At 37.5% G+C, this 6,077-nt stretch overlaps 1 protein-coding gene across 1 annotated transcript in view; it reads right to left on the bottom strand.

The window, feature by feature from the left end:
• Positions 1-5,681: 5,681 nt before the first annotated feature.
• ARHGEF3 (Rho guanine nucleotide exchange factor 3) overlaps positions 5,682-6,077 on the bottom strand; it is a 105,915-nt gene continuing 105,519 nt past the window's right edge. The window contains 1 exon segment of the mRNA XM_053989624.1: positions 5,682-5,928. The gene's annotated coding sequence lies outside the window, so the exon portion shown is untranslated.

Here is a 6,077-nt window from a genome sequence, read left to right as displayed (position 1 = left end):
CCAAGCGGCGGCGCCTCCTCCGGGGCCGGAGCGCTGCCCTGAGGGGACGCCGTTCTACAGAGAAGGCCGCAGCCCGCACAAGGCTCCTGCCCTGCAGGCGGGGCACGGCGCTCGGGAACGGGCTGTCCCCGCAGCAAAGCCGCCCTTAGGCACAAACCCCCCCCGGCATTTCGGCTCCAGGAACGCTCCGGCTTCAGGGCTGGCACTGCCTTCTTTGCGAACTCCCAGCTCTAACTACAAATTCACTACACTGAATGCCAGCACATACTTTTCACTTTCAGATTCAAAGGTTTTTTCCAAGACATTGGACAAGATGAGCATTTCACCTCTGAAGAATAAAAATACATTCATGGTTATGAAGGGCAGGCAAAAAAAAGAAAATCTTAATTTACTTCAGCAGGATTCTTTCATAGTTACATAGTGAGTTAGAACAGCACTAAATAACTTATATTAGAGGCCAAAAGGTTAACATTTATTGTCCCTGTAAGGCTCACAACTTGTGGTGCAAGAGGGATGTGAACATGTGAAAGCCAAAGCAAAGAACCTGTCTTTGGCAGCTCCCAGGAATGCACTGGAGTGAACAGTGCCTGCTGAAAATAACCATTCTTGCTCTGCCTAGGAAATGCAATACCAGATTTTAGTTTTACAAGTAACCAGTGTGAATGATTCATGCTAACAATTGTAACTATATCGATATTTTAGAAAATATTTGTTAAAAATATTTGTTAAAAAGTAATAAAATAAATAAAAGTGAAAGTGTCATGAAACAGATGTTCTCATATGTTCATGACAGAATAGGATACAGGGTGTAGTTTGAGATAAGTAAACTCCCAAAATGGAATAGGCCTCAGGATAATTAAAAAATCAGCCTTGAAATGGACAAAATTGTGACAATTCCAGGTATCTATGAAATAATAAGGCTTATTTTGGGATATAATGCTGCCTTCTATAACACAAGACTTGGGGCGCATGTACAGCCTGTGTGGTTGTTCAAAGGACAACGAAGATGAGGAGAAGCTTTCATCAGAAGCAACCACCGAAAAGCCAAGAAACCCCTTAGCAACAAGCGGAGCATGTGCTATGCAGTATAGTGATGTGGATTTCAAGAATTGAAAATAGGAGATTTACAGAAAATATTGATGAATATGTATTAGCATGCAGTATATAAGTTGTGCTTGGATTCCTTTGACCCTGGTGCGTGAGGCAGGGTGAGAAAAACCCTCCCGTACCCTGATCAATTGGTTTTGCTTATGCTTTATCCGAACCACTGCCAAATTTCTTTTTTAATATCTGCTTGGTTATATTTGATTGTATTATTTTACATAAAATTGCTGCTGAATTTTAATGTTGTGGTTTATTAAATTAGATATATAGGACCTCATTCATAACACTAGCAAAACATTAGAAGCCTATAATTTGTTTTCTTTGTTAAAAGTATACTAGTGCTGTAGTTGTTGAACAGATGTATATGTTCATTAGCTACCTTAGACCAATTACCTTCAATCCCCATAACTGTAGCTATTCATATGTCACCTTGAAAGCAGACACTGACCTTAAAACTATGAAGTTTTCATGCTTGCAGGGTGTGCAATTTAACGTGACCCTTTTATTAATCTCTTTTTAGATAAGCTGTAAATCCAAAAATATAAATAACCTATCAGCTCACAAATGGCCTGGTGCTAGTGGTAGCCTCCAGCGTGTTAAAAGAAGATAAGCTAATAATTATTAGTAGTTCTTCGAAGTGTTAGGGGACCAAGCAAGTTTAAACAGGGTAATTAGTATCTGTAACTATAATTTACATAAATTACAGAAACATAACACCCAGTATTTATCTAACTGCAAAAACATAATGTTCCATTATCTAGCGGCAATAAATGCCACAAATGCAGTGTTCATCCCATGGATACATTAGGACTGTCTCCCTGAGAAGCTGATCTCTGAGAATCTGATGTCCTACCTCTCTGTGAAGATTCAGTGTTGGTGAAGAGAATATTACAGACATGTTGATACATTATTGATATAATTTTGCTGTGTTTTACATTGTTTAAATAGAATTTCTATATACAAGAAAAAAAATGGAAATACCAATCTGGTCCAATTTAAGGCTGTGTTATATATCTCCAAGATTCCATTATATATCTCCAAATATGTCAAATTGCTGTATCAATTTTGAGTTGGCAGAGCTGTTAAAATCACTTTCAGACTCCGCATGTCTTCAGTACACAAGCAGTTCAGTTGATTGCTGTTTGGACCATACAAACTCTGAAGTCTTGCTTATTCACCAAGCAGCACACAAAGTTTTCCTCATCATCACTTGCTTTAACAAGATATGTCTTTGCAGTTGTACAAAATTATTTTTCTGTATTAATTAACCTAATTCTGAGAGAGATCATCATAAAAATTACTCAGTACTAACTGGAAAATGCTCCAGCAATTCCAGATCACTCAACCACACTGTGCATCTTAAATCCCAATAGATATCAAACAGGTGCAAAGAATCCCAGTTCACAAAGCAACAAAAAACCACCATAGGAAGAGGTTACTTAAATACTCGGAAGTGAAAAAAGAGGTTATAAAATCTGTCACCTTATTCCCTCTCTAGTTTCTGGTTTCTATAGTTTTTTATACTTGCCAAGCATTCGACCATGACTCCAGGGCTTGCACCAAGTGGTTTTTTCCACCTGTGAAATACAAAGCTGTTTCATGTCAGGTAAATAAAGGTAACCTGTGTAATTGTAATTGTGAAATGTGTGGAACACAGCCATGGGACAGTTATACAGATGAGTTCTAATAAACAACTGAGGAAAGCATGGAAGAAGGCTTTTGAACCAATCTTTTGTTTGCAAATAACAATTATAAATCAAGCTGTTTTGTAATAAGAGTATTTGAATTATAGCTTTAGAATGTTGCTTAGTATATTAAGGATTTTAAACTGTAGCTTTAGAATGTATAAAGGATTTAAACAGAAGAGGGAAGTGAACCTATCCCAAGTTCCTGGAAAAAGAAGGTGGACATCAATGTTGCTGATTAATGATTTTGAAAGGGGAAGGTGGACATCACTATCATAGGTTAATGGTCCTAGAAAATAGAAGCTGGACCCCACCATCTGGACACACATTCTGGGATGTACATCCTAAGATACTGAAACCTGGAATAGATCCCAATAGAGTATAGAAAAAGGAAAGGAACCAGACATCACCATTGTAGATTTATGATCCTAAAGTATAGAATTGTGACGTCAAAAGGTAGAAATAGAAACTGCTGACAGCATGCGTAAAAACGGGAAATGGAAACTGCTGGGGAAAGCTTATGAATATGTATGAATATGATCAATAAATACCAGCAAGCCCAACAGTCAGTGTGCAGTTGGAGGGGAAAACCCCCACCACTACACCCAGCGCTGTCTTTGCTCATACATTACCATATTAATTAATAAATAGAATTGCTGCTTGATATATTGGCTGAGTCAAGCTCCTCATTTCTAACACACTCCAGTACAAAGATCCCTTTGATTCTGAAATCAGATGATTTTATCACATTAGTAATACAGATTTAAATCAGATTAAGAGCCACAAAGGAAGACAGAAGGGAGGGTTGCATGCTCAAGGAGCAAACTTGGGTGTTTCCCCCAGCCATTACTTCAGTATCCTTTTATGAATGCAAATTTGAGAATTTGAAAACTAAATTAGAAATTTGAAATTAATCAATCTGAGTATATTGTTACAATTTAAATAACCCCAAATTATCATTTTACTTTCCCTTACCACTGTAATGATGCAAAACACATCTCATTTCTTCAAAAGCTTCAGTAAAAGACTGAAAATATCTACTTGTATTTTTTTAATACTTTCATTTTATAATTAATACATGTAATTTCTTAAAATATTTAAAATTTCCTGTAATCAAATCAGCTGTGAAGTGACATTATTTCCAAGAGATGGCAGCACCAACATGCAGAACACATTACAGTATTTTAAAATCAGTATTCATTAATAAGCATTAAATATGGAAGAGCTGCCCATTCTGGATCTGAAACCCCCTTTTAAAAGGAAACAAATCATCTTCTATGTATGTGGAACTTGGTTTCAGACTCTGTTAGATCTGGGAATCAAGATTTGTCTAAGTGCCAGGCAGTGTCACCATAAAACCTCATTTTTATCAGAAAGTGCAATCCATTAAACTGCTATCTGACAGTTCTGATACAGCTTTCAAATTCTGGAAATTCTGTGAAACTTCAAGCGACCTGGTTCCCACTGCCACAGAAGCATTCCAAAGGCAGAAGCCCTGGTTCAGGTGGGTCATGTTAAATAGGAGAAATACTTTTTGTACCTTGCAATTTTGGCCCTATCCTTACCCAGATTCTAGCAACTGCTCTTGGCACTGAGCTTCATAGATCTCAAACTTACTGTTCCTGGTGTCTCATTAGAGACCTTTGTGTTCCCGACATCATCCCGGCTTTGTTCTTTTCAGTGCTGCAGAGCAAATCTGGGGAAACAAAGGCCACAGACAGTTCAGTTTTGTGTTGTAGTCTCAGAGGACCCACACAGTTCAGAGTCCCAAGGCCATTCTCTTTGCTTACCTTTCTTTCTCGGTCAAGACAATTTCTGCTTTTACCTTTATTTCTTCCGGTCCATCAGGTCTTTCATAAGCTACAGCTACACTGACTCTCCTCATCAGGAGCAGAAGAGGAAACAGATCTGCCACAAAGGGATGGTCTGCCCCCTCAGACCACTGACATGCTGCTCTTGAGAGCAAGACAGCTGTCACTCACCCTTTTCCCTGAGTGTGAGATCCAGAGTGCTTGTGCAGCAGGTTTAGAGGAGTGTCTGTATCCCACTCCTCATTTTGCCATCTCCTCGTGGTGATCCTGGAAGCACTTGACACCTCAAGCTTTTCACTCACTGCCTCTTGCCTCTTCACTACTGCAGCCTCTCAGACTCCCCTCTGGACAGCAGAATTACTAACTGTGACAAGCACTTGAACATTTATTTATATGATTCTTCCTCTGTTAAGTTTATATTTTACCCATCCTTTTTGGTACATTTTATTGTCCAAGCCCATCCCTCCACCACCGTCCTCCTGCCCCAATCAAGTCATCCTTTCAAAAGCAGTGGCATTTTAAAAGTGCTAGAACTAAAACCAGCTTACCAAATCTAGCATGATATCAGTATTCTTAAACTGGAAAGCTTAATCCCTAGGATGATTTGAAGAGAAAAACATCATTAGGATTTATTAGATCAATCAGTAGCTAAGTGCATGTTGACTACAAAGCACAACCAAAACACTTCCATTCCAGAATGCTGAACAGTGAGTAGGTGGCTAAATTATACTAAATAAATGTAAATTAGTCTTCTGAGATTTCCTGGCTGGCTGGAATACCCCAAAATTAATAATTTCAGTTGTGACCCACAAGGAATTATGAGAGAGAAACTGATGACAGGACAGTAAATTTTTGTTCCACCTACTTACTAAATTAATTATGCCATACAGAACCTTGGGGAATGTGCTGAATTGAGTCCAGTGACTTGTTTCTGTTACTATTGTGCATTTAGCAAATTAGATCCAAATATGTATCACTTTATAAGAAACAAAATACAAGCTTTGGTCATTTACATTAAAGCCTCACTGCATGTAACACTGAAATCTTTTTGTAGTCTTCTTCCACAACCAACCAAACCAAATAAAAATCAAAGTGGATTAATGTAATTTATTTGAAATGCTTCCAGAAAAGTTTAAGGCCATTATTAAAAAAAAAAAGTCAATACACACATTCATTCTTTCTTCTCCATCTGAACATTTTACATGCTTTTTGCTCTTTTTCAACATTTTTGCTTAACAACTTCCCTATGCCTTTTCTTTTGCAGATTTTTCCTTTCATCTTCACTCATTCAACTCTAAAAACGAAGCAGTTGAAATAAATTACAAAGCCTGAAACAAAAAAGAAAATTGATTTTTTTTAAAAACTATAAATACAGAAATATGTTCTATAGGGTAAAAATGCCATTTTTTAAAAAATAAAAATACCTTGTTTTATATTGTTTATCATCTTGTCACACTGATTTCTGTAATGCACATCA

The sequence above is a fragment of the Vidua macroura genome, chromosome 13, assembly GCF_024509145.1.
Source record: "Vidua macroura isolate BioBank_ID:100142 chromosome 13, ASM2450914v1, whole genome shotgun sequence".
In the NCBI taxonomy this organism is placed as follows: domain Eukaryota; kingdom Metazoa; phylum Chordata; class Aves; order Passeriformes; family Viduidae; genus Vidua; species Vidua macroura.
The sequence above is the reverse complement of the archived record's forward strand: the minus strand, read 5'-3'. Positions and strand labels throughout refer to the sequence as shown.